General features: G+C 42.9%; 1 protein-coding gene across 4 annotated transcripts in view; it reads right to left on the bottom strand.

Annotated features, from left to right (window-relative positions):
• Positions 1-1601: 1601 nt before the first annotated feature.
• Positions 1602-17808, bottom strand: part of LOC127575922 (CD99 antigen-like protein 2) — a 67480-nt gene continuing 51273 nt past the window's right edge. For 3 of the 4 annotated variants that reach the window (XM_052026163.1, XM_052026164.1, XM_052026161.1), the window contains one exon: positions 16937-17141. The gene's annotated coding sequence lies outside the window, so the exon portion shown is untranslated. Of the gene's footprint in view, positions 2111-16936; positions 17142-17808 lie in introns of those variants that run through there. The other variant, XM_052026162.1, reaches the window with a different exon arrangement.

Raw genomic sequence — 17808 nt, 5'->3', positions numbered from 1 at the left:
GCAATCCATTCAATCCCATTTCGCTCTTTCCCCATAGCCCTGCAATTCTTTTCTTTACAATTACCCATCTAATTCCTTCTTAAAATAACAATTAAATGCATTTCCACTCCCCTTCCAGCAGTAAATTCCAGATCATAACAGCTCACTGCATGAGAAAGTGCTTCCCCACATCACCCCTGGATCTTTTGTGAATTACCTTAAACCTGTGTCCTTTAATTCTCAATCCTTTTGCCATGGGAACAGTTTCTCTTTATTCACTTTGTTCACTTTGTATAGACCATTGATAACTTTGAACATTTCTATTAAATCACCTCACAATCTTCCATCAATCCACAATTCTATCAATCCAATCTCAGAATCTTATATCTCAATGTGATCAGCTTTCATTTCTTTCTAAACTCCAGTGAATGGAGGCCATTTCTATGTAATATCCCCTTATCCCCAGCATCATTCTGGTGAATTTGGACTGCATTGAATCCACAGCAATTATACTCTTCTGTTAAGATGATCAAAATTGCACTCAATATGACAATTGAAGTCTCTCTAAAGCTTTGCACAATGTCATCAAGATTTCATTACTTGCACTCCAAGCTTCTTGCAATCAAAGCCAAGTACTGTTTTCTACTATGTCTTAGACAGTTCGTCACCTCCAGTCTATTTCAATGTGATCTTTGGTGTCATATGAAGCCAGTGCAGGAACTGTCGACTCTTACAGATGGGGCAGGTGGAGCTTGACAGGGCAGGTGAAGCGTTCCTCCTGCCACGTATGCAGAGCTTCTGTAGGCTCCCAACAAATGGACTCAAGGTTCCCAATGTTTTTCTGAATGCTCCTTCTCCATTTTGAGCTGCCATGTGGAGATTCCAACATGTTCAAGGAGATGTCGCAATCTTTCAACTATGTGAACATCCTCGGATCATCTCTCTGTCCGTCACACTGATTGATCTCTTGCCCTGAAGGAGCTCAGTATAGAACATCTGTTTTAGGAATATGATTTTGTGTCCACAAATGATGTGCCCCGCCCATCAGAGTCAGTTGGGTGGACTTCGGACCTCAATGCTGGGGTAGTCGTCCTCAGTGAAGATCCTGACTTCACTCGCCCTGCCAATGGATTTGGAGTATTTTGTGGAGACAGAATTGGTGATGCCTCTCCAATCCCTTGAGGTACCTGCAGTCCATATCTCAGAACCATACAGGACGGCAGGGATCACTGCTGCCCAGTAGAGTATAAGCTTTAACATAGAACATAGAACATAGAACATAAAACACTACAGCACAGTTCAGGACCTTTGGCCCACGCTGCTGTGCCAACATTTTATCCTGCTCTAAGATCTATCTAACCCTTCCCTCCCACATAGCCCTCCATTTCTCTATCATTCATGTGTCTATCTAAGAGTCTCTTAAATGTCCCTAATGTATCTGCCCCCACAACCTCTGCTGGCAGTGCGTTCCACACACCCACCACTCTCTGTGTAAAGAACTAACCCCTGACATCCCCCTTTAAGCTGGGTTTGAGGTCTTACCCACACTCAATGATTCAGAAACAGTTTCTTCCCCTCTGCCATCAGGTTTCTGAACGGCCCAATAACCCACAAACACTACCTTGTTATTCCTTTTGTTGACATTATTTATTTATTTATTGTTACTTGTAGTAATTTTATGTCTTTGCACTGTACTGCTGCAGCAAAACAACAAATTTCATGTCATCTAAGTCAGTGATTATAAATATGATTCTGATTCTGATCATCAAACACACTTTTCCTCAGATGGTCAGTTGAAGAATTTTGCAGAGAAGCAGTCCATATTTTCCAGGATTTTGTTGTAGACCTTTATTGCCAGAGGACTGTGTTATACAGTGGGGACACATAGGCAGAGAACTAATGTTTTGAGATGTTTAGTGTAAGGTCCATCCTCTTGAGGATTCAGCCAACAAGGTGACAGTGACCTGTAACTTGGCTTCTGAATACAAGCATCACTGGAGTTATACAGCTCAGTGTTGGAAGTTAGAGTGACCTTGGTTCTAATATGGAGGTGACATAGATTGAACTGTTGCTCATTTATCCTGTATATCAGCTCCACTCCAGTGGGAAGTGTTGGAAATGAAGTTCAACACTGCAACAAGAAAAATGGAAACCAATGCTGAGGTCATTATTATTCCTAATTGCTTGCTGTACCTGCATGTTTAGCTTTTGACCCACCTCACAATTCCCCAACATTTACCAGCTTCTCACTGATTTTTATATTCCTTCTGTCCAAGTGTATAACCACAGATTTAGTCCATCTTAAACCTTACTGTCCACCTTCCTAATCTGTCTATATCTCTTTCCAGACTCTTGGCTTCTTCTTGATAGCTCACTTCCCCTCCTACCACTGTATCATCAGTAAAGTTGGATATATTATTACAGTCCTCCTTTTCATCCGAATCGTTAATTTGGAATGTAAATGACTGAGTTTCCAGGCCTGTAGCACCTTAGTAACAGTCTAATAGCCTGAAAATGGCCTATTTATCCTGATGGGAGAGAACCTGAAAGCACGTACCACCTGGCTCAAAGACAGCTTCTATCCTGCTGTTATAAGACCATTGAACAGTTCCCTAATATGATAAAATGGACTCTTGACCTTACAATCTACCTCGTTATGACCTTGCACCTTATTGTCCACCTGCACTGTACTTTCTCTGTAACTGTGACACTTTACTCTGCATTCCGTATTTTACCCTGTATTACCTCAATGCACTGTATAATGAATTGATCTGTATGAATGGTATGCAAGATAAGTTTTTCTCTGTACCTCAGTACAAGTGACAATAATAATCCAATACCAATACCAATCTGCTGGAGGAACTCAGCGGGTCGAACAGCATCTGTGGCAGGGAAAAAATTGTTGATATTTTGGGTCGAAACCCTACATTGGAGCTGAGAATGGAGAGGGGCAGCAGCCAGTATAAAGAGGACAGGGGGAGTGGTGAGACAGGGGCCCAGAGGTGATTGGTGGACTGAGGAGGGGGAGGGAGAGGAGCTGGGAGACACAGTAGATGGAGGCAGATGTAAAAAAAGACAGGAGGGGTGTGGGGAGGGTGAAGGTGGAGAGTTGAAAAGCAGGAACACAAAGGCTACCAGTGCTGGAATCTGATGACGAAGGAAGGTGATAATGGGAACCACGAAGGAGGAGATGAAGGGCAGGTAGAACCAGGAGCAGATGGGGGAGAGGAGAGGAGAGCTGGTGGGTGAAATATGTGGGTAATAGGTGTATGGAGGGGAGGGGGAGGGGACAGAAATGGGGGGACTGGAGAGGGAAGGTGTGGGAAAGGGGACAAAAATAGGGGGGCCAGAGGAGAACTAGGAGAGAGAAAGCAGAGGGAGGAACCAGATGTAAAGGTGACCTGAAATTGGAAACTTTAATGTCCATACCATTAGGTTCTAGACTGCCCAGGTGAAATAATACTGCACCCTTGTTAATATGTTACCCCTCCCCACAAGTCCTTATTTCACATTAATCCTCACCTGCCGGGTGTGTTTCCGTGGTGTTCAGTGTTGGCCACTGCAGTTTTCTGTCAACTGACCTGCTAAATTTAACTTTCCACATTGACTATTGAAACTCAAACCTAATGGAAGGCCACTAATGCAATCATGGTGCATATGAGCCAAACACAATCCATCCTGAACCAAACAAGTGAAGGGAGAATCATGAAGGAGCAATCAGATCTTTTGCCCCCAAAGCCTCATTTCTTCCTTTGTCCAAGGCTGAATTTTAAATGTGGATCAGGATCTCATTTGATGCATCCCTGTCCTTCAATGTAGAAATGGCCTTAGAGGTATCCAAGATAAATCTAATGTTTATGCATTCATACTCAGCCTCAAAGTCTATTACTGCACACTTGTGTGAGGAACAAACTGTTCTATCTGTTCTACCTGCAATAGAATTATAAGACAAAAAAGAGGGCTGATCTGGTTGTAGCAATATCTGTCCTCAGAAGCGCAATCATCAAACTAACCATGCGGTCTCACAGCCAGTCAAGGCAGACTTGATTCCCAAAAGGCTATTTCTTCTCCAAAAGTAAACAGCAGCACCAACGTTCTATAAAACACAGGCTTGGCCGTTTGTACTACAGAATTAAAATTCACTGAGTTAGTTAGAACAGCTGAATGCTTTCTAAATATTGACACTCATGACATTCTTCAGATGCTTGTTTAATTTGAGAAATGAATTGCAAGGCCAGATGTGGAATGGCTTTGTACTACATCCCTGCAAAGTTCACCACACAACCTATTCAGAAACATTTAAAACATGTCAGTTCTGAAAAGAATATAGCAACAATATCACATCAAGACATTCTCTGCAAACCTTACATTTTGGCATTGTTACAGATGATGAAATGACTTGTGGTCTGCTTTTCAAAAGAAAATAGGATGGGAAAAAATGATAGGAAACTGCAACAGTGCAAACTTAAGAAGATGTCAGGAATTCACAATATGCCAACCAGCGTCAGAAGGTGCCTCATTTATAGGAACCAACCCCAAAACATTGTCTTTCAGCTTGTATCAAACACCACACCGTTCTTCTGTTGATATTCAACTTTATATACTAACCAGACATTGAATTTCAATGTGATATACTCCAAAAGAAGGCAGTCTTCTTGCTTCTCTTCCTCAGTCACAGAGTTTTTTGGATTGAGTTTTGTGTAAGTTAATGACACTTTTATTGAGATTTATATTGTGATCCTCATTTGAACCAGGTTAAATGATGCAGGTCTGTAAAGCTATTCAAAGAGAGTTGTAGCGTGAGAATAGGCATGGTAGTGTAGCGGTTAGCGTAACGCTATTACAGCGCCAGCGACCTGAGTTCAATTCCAGCCAATGTCTGTAAGGAGTTTGTACATTCTCCCCGTATCTGCGTGGGTTTCCTCCGGGTGCTCCGGTTTCCTCCCACATTCCAAAAAGAGACGTACGGGTTAGGAAGTTGCGGGCATGCTATGTTGGCGCCGGAAGCGTGGCGACACTTGCGCGCTGCCTCCAGAACACTCCAGGCAAAGATGCATTTCACTGTGTGTTTCGATGTACTAATAAAGATATCTTATCTTATCTCTTACCTTACGATAGGGAAGTGTCAGCAGCAGAGAAACATTCTAACAGTGTCCATTGAGTGGAGGGATCACTTGAGATGTAAGAACCAAAGACAGGATTATCCAGATGTTCTCTCATACCAACACACCACTCATGCCTTAGATTAGCATTGCTTCCTTACTTATCAGACTAGAAGTATAATAATTCAGGACATTCTCTTGTGCATATCTTAGCAATTCTTCACCATCTGCCCCTATCCTCTCTCCCAACCTCTTGCCCTCCTCATTGTTTATTTCCCAGTCTGTACGATTTATTATTTTCTAAATTTATTCTTAAATATATAGGCAGTTAGCTCCTTAAGATCCATCTCATTAACCCGGAGTCAATAGTAAACACCCAACAAAGTAATCGTTCCTTTTGACTCATCACTTGATTCTTTGTAGACCTTATTTATCTTAATTGTCGTAACCACAGTCAAACTTCAGTGAGAGTTCCACCTTTCTTTGGTATATATGCAAACAAACAATATCAGATCAACATTCCTGAGAACTGCTCTCCCAATTTCTTTTTAGCAGTGATGTCATGACCAACACATGACAGAAACAAAATCCATGACAGATGTTTAATGAGTGGCCAAGTGCTAACACCCATTTTACATCATCAGTCGAAGTCAAGAACGTTCACTGTGTTATTTTATGAGGGAATGCATTATGGGAAAATGCAACATCTTTAAGCTTCAACTCCAGTAGGAATAAGAAACTGTCATCAACATTGGCCAGGATTTTTCAGTCTGCGGACTTGGCAACATTGAAGAAACTCAAGGAAAGAACAAAAAACCTGTGTGACAGGAACCTCCCCTTTTCCAATTTCTGCTGTAGACGTTTCAATGGGATCCTTTGTTCCCAGTTGCTGTGATGTCAACATGCAGGTTGAGTAGCCAGTCATATTGGAGAATTCTCAAAGATAGTATACAAGAAGCTAAAACGCACAATTAAAGACTGCTGCAAGGGACATAGTCTTGTGTCTTCCACTGGAACATGCACACATGACTATGACAAAAGCTGAATTATAACACATACCAAATTGGTCCACTACCAAAAAATAAATTTTAGGGCATTTTTTACTTTAAAATATTCATGCAAAAGAATACAGCATAAAATGAGGAGGAGAAAGTTGCCTAAGCAGCTCTTCTAGCCTGGTATGCCATTAAGGACTCACTTGCATCCCATGCAACAAAGCGTAAAATACTTAGGGTATTTTGCAACAAAATTTGTTCATAAAAAGCTAATGTTCATGCCACTTCAACATTCCTCCTTGATTCCACTGGAGAAGGTTACAAACAGTGTACCCTGTGCAGAAGCAGTGATTCAACAACAGCTTTGGGATTTCTATGTCAAACTATTCCCACATGGAAATCCTAAAGAACCTTCCAGTTCCATTGCGTAGTGATGCAAGCTTTAGTAGTTTCAAAATCCGTGCCATTATTTTCCTCGTTCTGCATTATCTGCAATTTTGAGTCATAGAGTCATACAGCACAGAAACAGGCTCTTTGGACAATTTAGGACAACTTAGGGCTGAGATAAGGAGACATCTCTTCGTGGAAAAGGTGCCAAGTCTACCCTAGAGAGCTGTGGATGTAGTCACTGAGTTCTATCAAAACAGATTGATATGTGTGTGTGTATATATACATATACATATATATATATATATATATATATATATACACAGACATATCAATATATATATATATAGAGAGAGAGAGAGAGAGAGAGAGAGAGAGATAGGAATCAAGTGATATGGGTAAAGTGCAGGATAATGGCATTGAGATCAATGGCATAATCTTGATCAAAGGTGGAGCAGGGCCTCTTGACCTACTCGACACCTAATTCTTAGGTAAGGTTATATTTTTATAAACGCATGCTTCTGGATCAATAGCCCAGGTCTCCACAAATTAATTGGGGCAACACTGATGCATAGCGAGTAGATCTGCTGCCTCATAGCTCTAGTGACTCAATCCTGACCTCTGGTGCTGTCTGTATGGAGTTTGCACATTCTCTCTGTGACTGTGTGGCTTTCTTCTGGGTGCTCCAGTTTCCTCCCACATCTCAAAGACATGCGGGTTGGTAGGTTAATTGGCTGTGGTAAAATGTTCATACTACATAAGCAAGAAGTAGAATCTGGGGGGGTGGGGTGCTAATAGGAAATGTGGGGGAATAAAATGGTAATACTGCAGGATCAGGTAAATGGGTCCCTGATGATCGGTGTGGACTTGGTGGGCTGAAGGATCTGTTTCTCTGCTCTATAAATCTACTTCTCAACTCAACACCTTGCTACAGTAAATTTTATTTTCTGAATAAATAGATTTTGTTTGCTGCCCAACCTTCTGTTTCCTTTGAGTCATACTCCAGAACTCACCTCTACTTTTTCAGGAAATTATGGACTTGAACCTCCAAGTTTCTCTTTTAACTGAACATAAAACATAGAACACTGCAGCACAGTACAGTCCCTTCGGCCCACAATGTTGTGCCGACATTTTATTCTGCTCCAAGATCTATCTAACCCTTCCCTCCCACAGAGCTCCCCATTTCTCTATCATTCATGTGTCTATCTATGAGTGTCTTAAATGTCCCTAATGTATCTGCCCCCACAACCTCTGCCAGCAGTGCGTTCCACGCACCCACCACTCTCTGTGTAAAAAACTTACCTCTGACATCCCCCTTATACCTTCCTCTAATCACCTTAAAATTATGTCCCCTCATGTCAGCCATTGTCGCCCTGGGAAAAAGTCTCTGACTGTCCACTCGATCTATGCCTCTTTTCATCTTGTACACCTCTATAAAGTCACCTCAAAAGCTTCCATATCCTTCCCATAATGATGTGACCAGAACTGAACACAATACTCCAAGTGTGAACCCTGCCACTAATCGGATTTCAGAAACTCAAAACCAATGGCTACAAAGAACATACCTTTACTAAAAACACAACTTTAAGATGACCGTAAAAACCCATCTCTTTGACTAAGTTATTGCCCATTTACTCTGTTAACATCTTATGTAGTACACTGTCAGATCTTGTCTGATCGCCTTGTGTGGAGTGACCTCGGTCTTTTGCTACATTAAAGGTGCTATATAAATGCAAGCTGTGGGTCTATGTAATTCACTTCTAATGCCTTTCAGCAATCGCCCTGCTATAGTGAGAAGTCAGGAGCCAGTATACACATTATCATTAATGCACATATGGCTCCCTCTTTTGACAACCAGACAGATGTTGTACAACTCCTGAAAATAAAAAATCTAAGGCAGTCAGATTTTAACCCTGCCCATTAATGGATGCTTAAAATGAGTAGGTTATTTATCCATCCTTGGTATTAACCTGAAAGTTCCTGAGGTCAGATAAGACCCTCAGTTAAAGCTGGCAGGAACATTGTTAATTCTTCCAGATTGGGGCATAATTTTAAAGTGATTAGAGGAAGGTATAAGGAGGATGTCAGGGGTAAGGTTTTTACACAGAGAGTGGTGGGTGCGTGGAACACACTGCCGGCAGAGGTTGTGGGGGCAGATACATTAGGGACATTTAAGAGACTCTTAGATAGACACATGGATTATAGAAAAATGGGGGGGCTATGTGCAAGAGAAAGGTTAGATAGATCTTCAAGCAGGATAAAATGACAGCACAACATTGTGGGCCGAAGGGCCTGTACTGTGCTGTAATGTTCTATCTGTGCACTGTTTATGTTGCAGTTATACAAGACGTTGGTGAGGCCACGTCTGGAATATTGTGTTCAGTTTTGGTTTGCCCTGTTATTGGAAAAGATGCCATTAAGCTGAAAACAGTGCAGAGGAGATTTATGAGGATGTTGCCGGGACTTGAGGGAATGAGATATGGAGAGAGGTTGAGCAGGTTGGACTTTTTTCGTTGGAGGGTAGGAGAATGAGGGAAGATCATATAGAAGTGTATAAAATCATGAGGCTCAATGTGCACAATTTTTTTCCAGGGTCGGGGAATCGAGAACTAGAGGGGAGAGATTCAATAGGAAACTGAGGGTCAATTTCTTTAATGTCAGTATATGGAAGGAGCTGCCAGAGGAAGTGATTGAGGCAGGTATAATAACATTTGAAAGGTACTTGGACAAGTACATGTATAGAGTAGATTTAGAGGCATATGGGCCAAATACAGGCAAATGGGACTCGCTTAGATGGGAACCTTGGTCGGCTTGGACCAGTTGGGCCAAAGGGCCTGTTTCCGTGCTGTATGACTCTATGACTATCATTCAGACCACAATTGTTTTTTGACCTGTGCTTCGGTAAGGACACATGTCCCAGGTTGAATCAGGTTGGGAGCTGGTCAAAAAGTCTTCTGACTAAATCAAGAAAACTCATTTTCTCTGCCCTTCCTTGTCCACAGGAAAATCCCACCTTCTGCACCTTGTTTCCTTTGAGATCCTTCTGAAGCCCTGGAGACACCATTAACATTTGAAGCCTCTCTGCACCCTTACTGAGCTGTGACTTCCCATGAGCCTCTTCCATTATAAATATGCAAGTATGCAAAAATAATATGCAGTTAAATTGACTCAAGCTATTGCATAGTGAGAAGTATCTTGATTAGTCACCAACCAACCAACATCAGCAAGATATGACAAAGAAAATCTCCCCATTTACAGAATGTGATCTCTGCCTCAATCCAGAGCTGTCCCAGCTGCCTTTCTGAAAGTAAGCACAGAAAATGGTGTTGAAAACTAAAAAACTGCAGATGCTGGAAATCTGGAATAAAACCAGAAAATGTGATAAACACTCAGCAGGTCAGGCAGCATCTGTTGAGGCAGTAAAAGGCGTAATGTTTCAGGTCAAAAATTGTGTTCTTTGCTGAAGGGGGATTGGCCCAAAAAACACAATCACTATTGGGTCTTAATCACTGGATCATCATCAAGAGGCCTGACTATCAATCCAGAGATGGGTTCAAATCCCACCAGGGAATCTGGAGAATTTAAATTCATGTAAGTAAACTGGGCTAAATCAGTGATATAACTCAAACAACTGGATTGTCATAAAATGCATCTGGTTCAGTAATGTCTTTCAGTGCAAGGAAAACAGGAAATTTGGGATCATCCTTGCCGAGTGAGGTAACAAAAACAAATATGCTGGAAGAACACAGCCAATCATTCAGCATCTGCGGAAAGAGAAAACAGTAAATGTTTCAGGTCAGGGAGCCATAATTACAACCTTTTCTTTTTTTCTTTCCACAGATGATGCTCGACTGGCTGAGGTCTTCCAACAATTCTGTTTTTGTTTCAGATTCCAGCAGCTACAGGAAGATACAGGAGCCTGAGGGCACATACCACCAGGCTCAAGGACAGCTTCTATCCCACTGAGATAAGGTATAAGATAAGAGATGAGATAAGATATTTTATTTATTAGTCACATGTACATCAAAACACACAGTGAAATGCATCTTTTGCATCGAGTGTTCTGGGGGCAGCCCACAAGTACTGCCATGCTTCCGGCGCCAACATAGCATGCCCACAACTTCCTAACCCATACGTCTTTTGGAATGTGGGAGGAAACCGGAGCACCCAGAGGAAACCCACGCAGACACGGGGAGAACGTACAAACTCCTTACAGACAGCGGCGGGAATTGAACCCAGGTCACTGGCACTGTAATAGCATTATGCTAACCGCTGCACTACCGTGCTGGTATTAGACTATTGAATAGTTCCTTTCTACGTTGAGATGGACTCTTGACCTCACAATCTATCTTGTTATGACTTTGTACCTTATTGTCTGCCTGCAATGCACTTCCCTGTAGCTGTGACACTTTACTCTGTTATTGTTGTTTTTACCTGTACTACATCAAAGCTCTCTGTACTAACTCAATGTATCTGCACTGTGTAATGAATTGACCTGTATGATCGGTATGCAAGACAAGTTTTTCACTGTACCTCGGTACAAGTGACAATAGTAAACCAATACCAATACCAATACCAGCTACAGTTTTATTTGACAGAATGAAGGTATTCTACAAAGCAGTCTCTAATCTGGGTTTGTTTCCACAAAATTTAAACTTGGCTGACATTGTGTTGGTCTATTGCTACTTCTATAAAGGTTTTGAACTTGACTACTTCCGCACCAGAATCCCATAACGTGGTGAAATTAACACTCAGACACAAGAGACTGCAGATGCTGGAATCTGGAGCAACACACAAACTGCTGGAGAAACTCAGCAGGTCAGGTAGCATTTGTGGAGACAAGGGGATGGTTGACATTTCAGGTTGAGACACTGCATTAGGACTGAGATTGCAGAGGAAAGATAACACATAGACTCTTTGCCAAAAGTCCAATCTTTGATGCTGCTGCAAACTGAACATAGTACATCACGGTCCAGCAAAATATAAATAGTACAACACAGGAACAGACTCTTTGGCCCACGATGTTTTGCCGAACTAATTAAACTCGTAATTAAATGGCCAACTAAACTAATCCCTTCTGCCAATGTAAGGTCCATATCCCTCCATTTTCTGCACATTTGTTTGCCTATCTAAGAGCCTCTTAAATGCCTCTATCGTATCTGCCTCCACCACCACCCCTGGCAGCGCATTCCAGGCACCCACCACTCTCTGTGTAAAAAACTTGCCCAGCACATCTCCTTTGAACTTAACCCCACTCACTTTAGACATTTAGACCCTGGGGGAAAGATACCAGCTCTCTATATCTGTGCCTCTCATAACCTTATAAACTTCTATCAGGCCTCCCCTCAGCCTCCGCTGCTCCAGAGAAAACAACCCAAGTTTGTCCAACCTCTCCTTATAGCACATGCCCTCTAATTCAGGCAGAATCCTGGTAACCCTCTTCTGCACCCTCTCTAAAGCCTCCACATCCTTCCTGTCATGGGGCGACCATAATTTAATGCAATACTCCAGATGTGGCTGAACCAGAGTTTTATAAAGCTGCAACATAAATGTTTTCTTTATGTGGGACCCTTACAGCAAACGTTTGCAGAGGCAACTGTTGTCGGAAAAAGTAAAAACTGCCTTTTTCCAAGGCAGCCTTTGGGATTGTTTTCCATTTATTATCTATTGAAACCAAAAATTCAAATATTAAATGAGTCTGCCACTAGAGGGGGATGTTGGCCTGTGTGATGCGTTGACTTACCCTTCCCAGTCTCTCCATTTGGTAACTTCCGCCAACCCGACAAGCATTCAGATTTGTGGCACTCCTCCAGTGCCAGCCTCAAGTCTCTTACTGAGTTCCTTCACCCCTCCATGCCAATACCTGTCAAGGTCTTGAACTTCGAGATTCCTTCTCTAAATCCCTCAGCCTCACCCTCAAATGCGTTGGGAGACGTTATGGGGGGGGGGGGGGCAGCACGGTAGCATGGCGGTTAGTGTAACGCTATTACAGCGCCAGCGACCTGGGTTCAATTCCCGCCGCTGCCTGTAAGCAGTTTGTACGTTCTCCCCGTGTCTGCGCGGGTTTCCTCCGGGTGCTCCGGTTTCCTCCCACATTCCAAAAAGAGACGTACGGGTTAGGAAGTTGTGGGCATGCTATGTTGGCACCGGAAGCGTGACGACACTTGCGGGCTGCCCCCCAGCACATTCTCAGTAACACAAAAAGACATATTTCACTGCATGTTTCGATGTACATGTGACTAATAAATAAATATCAAATATCAATTTGATGACCTTGCCACGGTCATCAAATAACATCGTCCAGTGCAACCCAGCTTCAAATTCTGTTTAATGATACACTTGGCAGGGTTCCCTACGTTAAAGGTGCTTATATAAATACAAATTGTTGCTGTTGTTGGATTCTTGGGTCTTCTTCTACTTACAGTGGTGATTCTGCAGCTATTCTCTGTCACTGTTTGGAATAACACAGGTCAGGACATCCTTTACTCCCCATGAGAAGATGGATGAGCCACCATCTCTTATGTACGTAAAACTTCCGCACCCTCTTGGGTTTTTAGGTAATGGATCCAAGCGGCTTGAGGCAAAAACTGTGAGTGGGTGGCGAGCAATATCTCACTCGGAATTCTCAGCAGGGAAAGGGGATGTCATAGCAACCCATCTGTCCTGCAGTAAACAAACACAGATTGGCCTGGTCTTTTTAACAACTTTCATGTTAATTCAAGAGTGTTCCCTAATCATAATGGCTTACTGCTTGCAAATGGAGAAATCCATGAACTCTTTCCAACAGTGTGGTTTACTCAATGTAACCGGAATGCACCAAGTTTGTTTCCCCTCATGAAAGGAGGTAGATTTGGAGACAACTCCTAAAGCTAAAGCAGTCTTCATGCAATAGGGAGACAAGAGATTGCAGATTCTGGAATCTGAAGCAATACACAAAGTGCTGGAGGAACTCAGCGGGTCAAGCAGCATCTGTGAAAACAAAGAGATGGTCAACCTTTCAGGTTGAGACACTGCATCAGGACTGAGATTGTAGAGGAAGGATAACACATAGTCCAATTTCTGATGTTAGAACATAGAACAGTACAGCACAGAACAGGCCCTCCGGCTCACAATGTTGTGCTGACATAGCTAATCCCTCCTACCTAAAGAATGCACATATCCCTCTATTTTCCTCTCATTCATGTGCCCATCCAATCCCCTCTTAAAAGCCCCCAATAAATTTGCCTCCACCACCCTATCAGGCAATGCATTCCAGGCATCCACCACTCTCTGAGTGAAAAACTTCCTCCTTACGTCTGTTCTGAACCTACCCCCTCTCACCTTAAATGCATGCCCTGTGGTATTGGAGCACTCAATAATGGGAAAAAGATATTGCTTGTCCACCCTATCTACGCCCCTCATCATTTTATACACTTCCAACAGATCACCCCTCAGCCTCCGCCGCTCCAGAGAAAAGAGCCCAAGTTTGTCCAGCCTCTCCTGATAGCACATGCCCTCTAATCCAGGCAGCATCCTAGTAAGCCTCCTCTGCACCCTCTCCAAAGCCTCGACATCTTCCTGTAGTGAGATGACCAGAATTGCACACTATATTCTAAATGCTGTAAATAGAACATAGAACAGTACAGTACAGGAACAGGCCCTTCCGTCCACGATGTTGTACTGAACTAATTAGACTAGTAATTAAATGCCCAACTAAACTAATCCCTTTTGCCTACACGAGGTCCATATCCTTCCATTCTCTGCACATTCATGCGCCTATCTAAGAGCCTTTTGGTATCTGCTTCCATCACCACCCCTGGCAACGTGTTCCAGGCACCCACCACTCTCTGTGTAAAAAACTTGCCCCGCACATCTCCTTTGAACTTTCCCCCTCTCACCTTAAATGTATGCCCTTTAGTATTAGACATTTTGACCCTGGGAAAAAAATACCGGCTTCCTATTCTAGCTATGCCTCTCATAACTTTAGCTATCTCCCCTCTTTCTTTCCAGTCGAGATGAAGGGTCTCGACCTGAAACGTCGACTGTCCATTTCCCTCCAATAGATGCTGCCTGACCCGCTGAATTCATGCAGTGGGAATTCTTTTGACACATCTCTACAAGCCATGGGAAAGATGCGTTTATATATTGCCTCTCACAATCGAAAGACATCTCAAAGGGTGTTACAGCCAACAATATGAGAAGCTGTGGAGAGTAAAAAAATTGAATTAATGTAGGATAGGTATAAATAGGTAGTTGTTCAGCACAATCTTGGTGGGCTGAAGGGCCTGTTTCCCTGCTGTGGTGTAGCGGTTAGCGTAATGCCATTACAGCATCAGCGACCCAAGTTCAATTCCCAAAACTGCCTGTAAGGAGTTTGTACGTTCTCTCTGTGTGTCTGCATGGGTTTCCTCTGGGTGCTCCGGTTTCCTCCCACATTCCAAAGACGTACGGGTTAGGAAGTTGCGGGCATGCTATGTTGGCGCTGGAAGCGTGGCGACACTTGCAGGCTGCCCCCAGAACACTCTACACAAAAGATGTATTTCACTGTGTGTTTCGATGTACGTGTGACTAATAAAGAAATATTATCTCATCTTATCTCTCTGTGACTCTATATATATTTGAAGAGTAGTCATCGCTACAATCTAATAAACATAGCCAGCTTCCACAAACAGCAGTGTGAGGCTCAGCAAATCTCGAGTCAGATCATCTGATCTACAGTGAAAGAAACGAGTGGGACTAATTGGATAGTTCTACCAAAGAGCTGGCACAGGAACAACGGCCAGATTGGCCTCTTTCTGCACTGCATCATGTCATGATTCTCGTTCTGAGCTACATAAGAAACACAAGTAGCAAGCTCATAACATCCCTCGAGCCTGAATCACCACTCAATAATGTCATGGCCTGATCTGTGCTCCAACCAGTTTCTTGTCAACTTCAGAGGAGTCTGAAAACATATTGATGCCACGCTCTGGTTTCGATCTTCTACAATGCTCATGGACAACTGCAAATCATATTTTGCACAAAGCACAGGAGATTGAATTGGAAAGTTAAAAGCTCACCGGTGTATAAGTATCGTTACCAAGGACCGTGCATGAAACAAAGAGCAACTCAATATGCTCTTGCATCTATAACGGAGGTGACACAGCAATGTACAAGATCAGATTTCTTTATTGGTCACATGTACATCAAAACACACAGCGAAATGCATCTTTTTGCGTAGAGTGTTCTGGGGGCAGCCCGCAAGTGTCGCCGTGCTTCCGGCGTCAACATGGCGTGGCTTAAGGGACTGGATGGCCTAATCCTCCTATTTTCTTGTGACTTTTTAACTGCCCTCTGAAGTAGCCTAGCCAGTTGCTCAGCACAGAGGAGACAGTGACATCCACATTCCGTAAAAGAAGAGAAAATAAACAACAAGAGTTTTTGCCTGCAGTTCTTTAACGTCCACTTGGCAATGTACAAAGCCGTAATCTAGATACAAAACCAGGGCAGTGCACGCTAACCTCTACTTCCTCAGCAGGTTAAAGAAATTCAGCATGTCCCCATTGACCCTCACCAGTTTTTATCGATGCACCATAGAAAGCATCCTATCTGGATGCATCACAGCTTGGTACGGCAACTGCTCTGCCCAAGGCCACCAGAAACTGAAGAGTTGTGGACACAGCCCAGCACGTCACAGACACCAGCCTCCCCTCCATGGACTCTGTCTACACCTCACTGTCTTGGTAAAGCAGCCAACATAAGATGATAAGAGGCATAGATCAAGTGGACAGCCAGAGACGTTTTCCCAGGGCGACAATTGCTAACACGAGGGGACATAATTTTAGGGTCATTGGAGGAAGATATTAAGGGGATGTCAGGGGTAAGTTTTTTACACAGAGAGTGGTGGGTGCATGCAATGCACTGCCGGCAGAGGTGGTGGGGGCAGATACATTAGGGACATTTAAGAGACTCTTAAATAGGCACATGAATGATAGAGAAATGGAGGGCTATGTGGGAGGGAAGGGTTAGATAGATCTTAGATCAGGATAAAATGTCAGCACAACATTGTGGGCTGAAGGGCCTGTACTGTGCTGTAATGTTCCATGTTCTATAGTCAAAGACCCCTCCCACCCTGGACATTCTCCCTTCTCCCCCCTCCCATCAGACAGAAGATACAAAATCCTGAAAGCACTTTGGGGAAGTTTCTATCCCGCTGTTATAAGACTATTGAATGGTCCCCTAGTACAATAAGATGGACTCTTGACCTCACAATCTACCTCATCATGGCCTTGCACCTTATTGTTTACCTGCACTGTGCTTTCTCTGTAAGTGTAACACTATATTCTACATTCTGTTATTGCTTTTCCCTTGTACTGCCTTGATGTACTGATGTGATGACGGCATGCAAAACAAAGTTTTTCACGGTACCTCGGTACATATGACCATAATAAAGCAATTTACCAATTTCTAACCTCATTGATCATATGACAGAAGAAGGTTGACAGTGTAAAAGACTAGGAATTCAAAACTGCTTTATTTGTAGAGTTACGAGCAGTCCATAGGCGATATTCTAATGTAATTTACATATCCCACACCAGTGAAACTAAGCTTAAGGTGGATGTCATTTTCACCAATTATAAAAGTCCATAAATAAGTATTGCAGTGGTCTTCTTATGCCTTCAGACACAGATACTTGTCGCTCCACCGCAGTAGTTATGACCTATAAATCAGGAAATAATGCAAACAATACTTCACACAACACAAAGTTGCCCTCACTGCGGGACATTTAACTGTGCAATAATATAAAGTCTGACAATAAAATGTTCCTGATTTTAAATAATTTCTTCAAGTCTACAATGGGAGGGGGTCTGGGAGGGATCTTAAAATAGTGCACAATAAAGACTGGGTCGAATCCATTGTTTCCGTTCATCTCCGATCATCCTCCAGATATTTTAACAAGGACCACTTGTACCTTTTCTTTTACTGTGCATGAAACACCACCACTATACCATCAGGCTTATTATAACATAGGAGGCAATTTGGCCTTTCAGGCCTATACCAACCTCTAGAAGAGCAATCTCGTCAGTCTACATACGGATGAGCTCGCATCATATTATTAAATTCAAAAGTCCGATGTACGTACATAATCTCATTTCTACTAGTATCCTATCTCTCTCCACTTTTAGTAATTGTTCTTTATCATCAGTCTTTCGATGCTGCTCATTACAATTGGTTCAACCTGCTCCTCTCTGCCCTAAAGAGGAGGGACATATGCGAGGTGCATCCAGATCCTCTGTCTGGGGAGTCACTGCTTCACCGCTGGCCTGAATGTGTTTGATTACACAAGAGCAAGCTGCCCTGAGGCATCAACAGCTGTTAGCTGGGCT

This window comes from Pristis pectinata, chromosome 11 (genome assembly GCF_009764475.1).
Source record: "Pristis pectinata isolate sPriPec2 chromosome 11, sPriPec2.1.pri, whole genome shotgun sequence".
Taxonomy (NCBI): Eukaryota; Metazoa; Chordata; class Chondrichthyes; order Rhinopristiformes; family Pristidae; genus Pristis; species Pristis pectinata.
The sequence above is the reverse complement of the archived record's forward strand: the minus strand, read 5'-3'. Positions and strand labels throughout refer to the sequence as shown.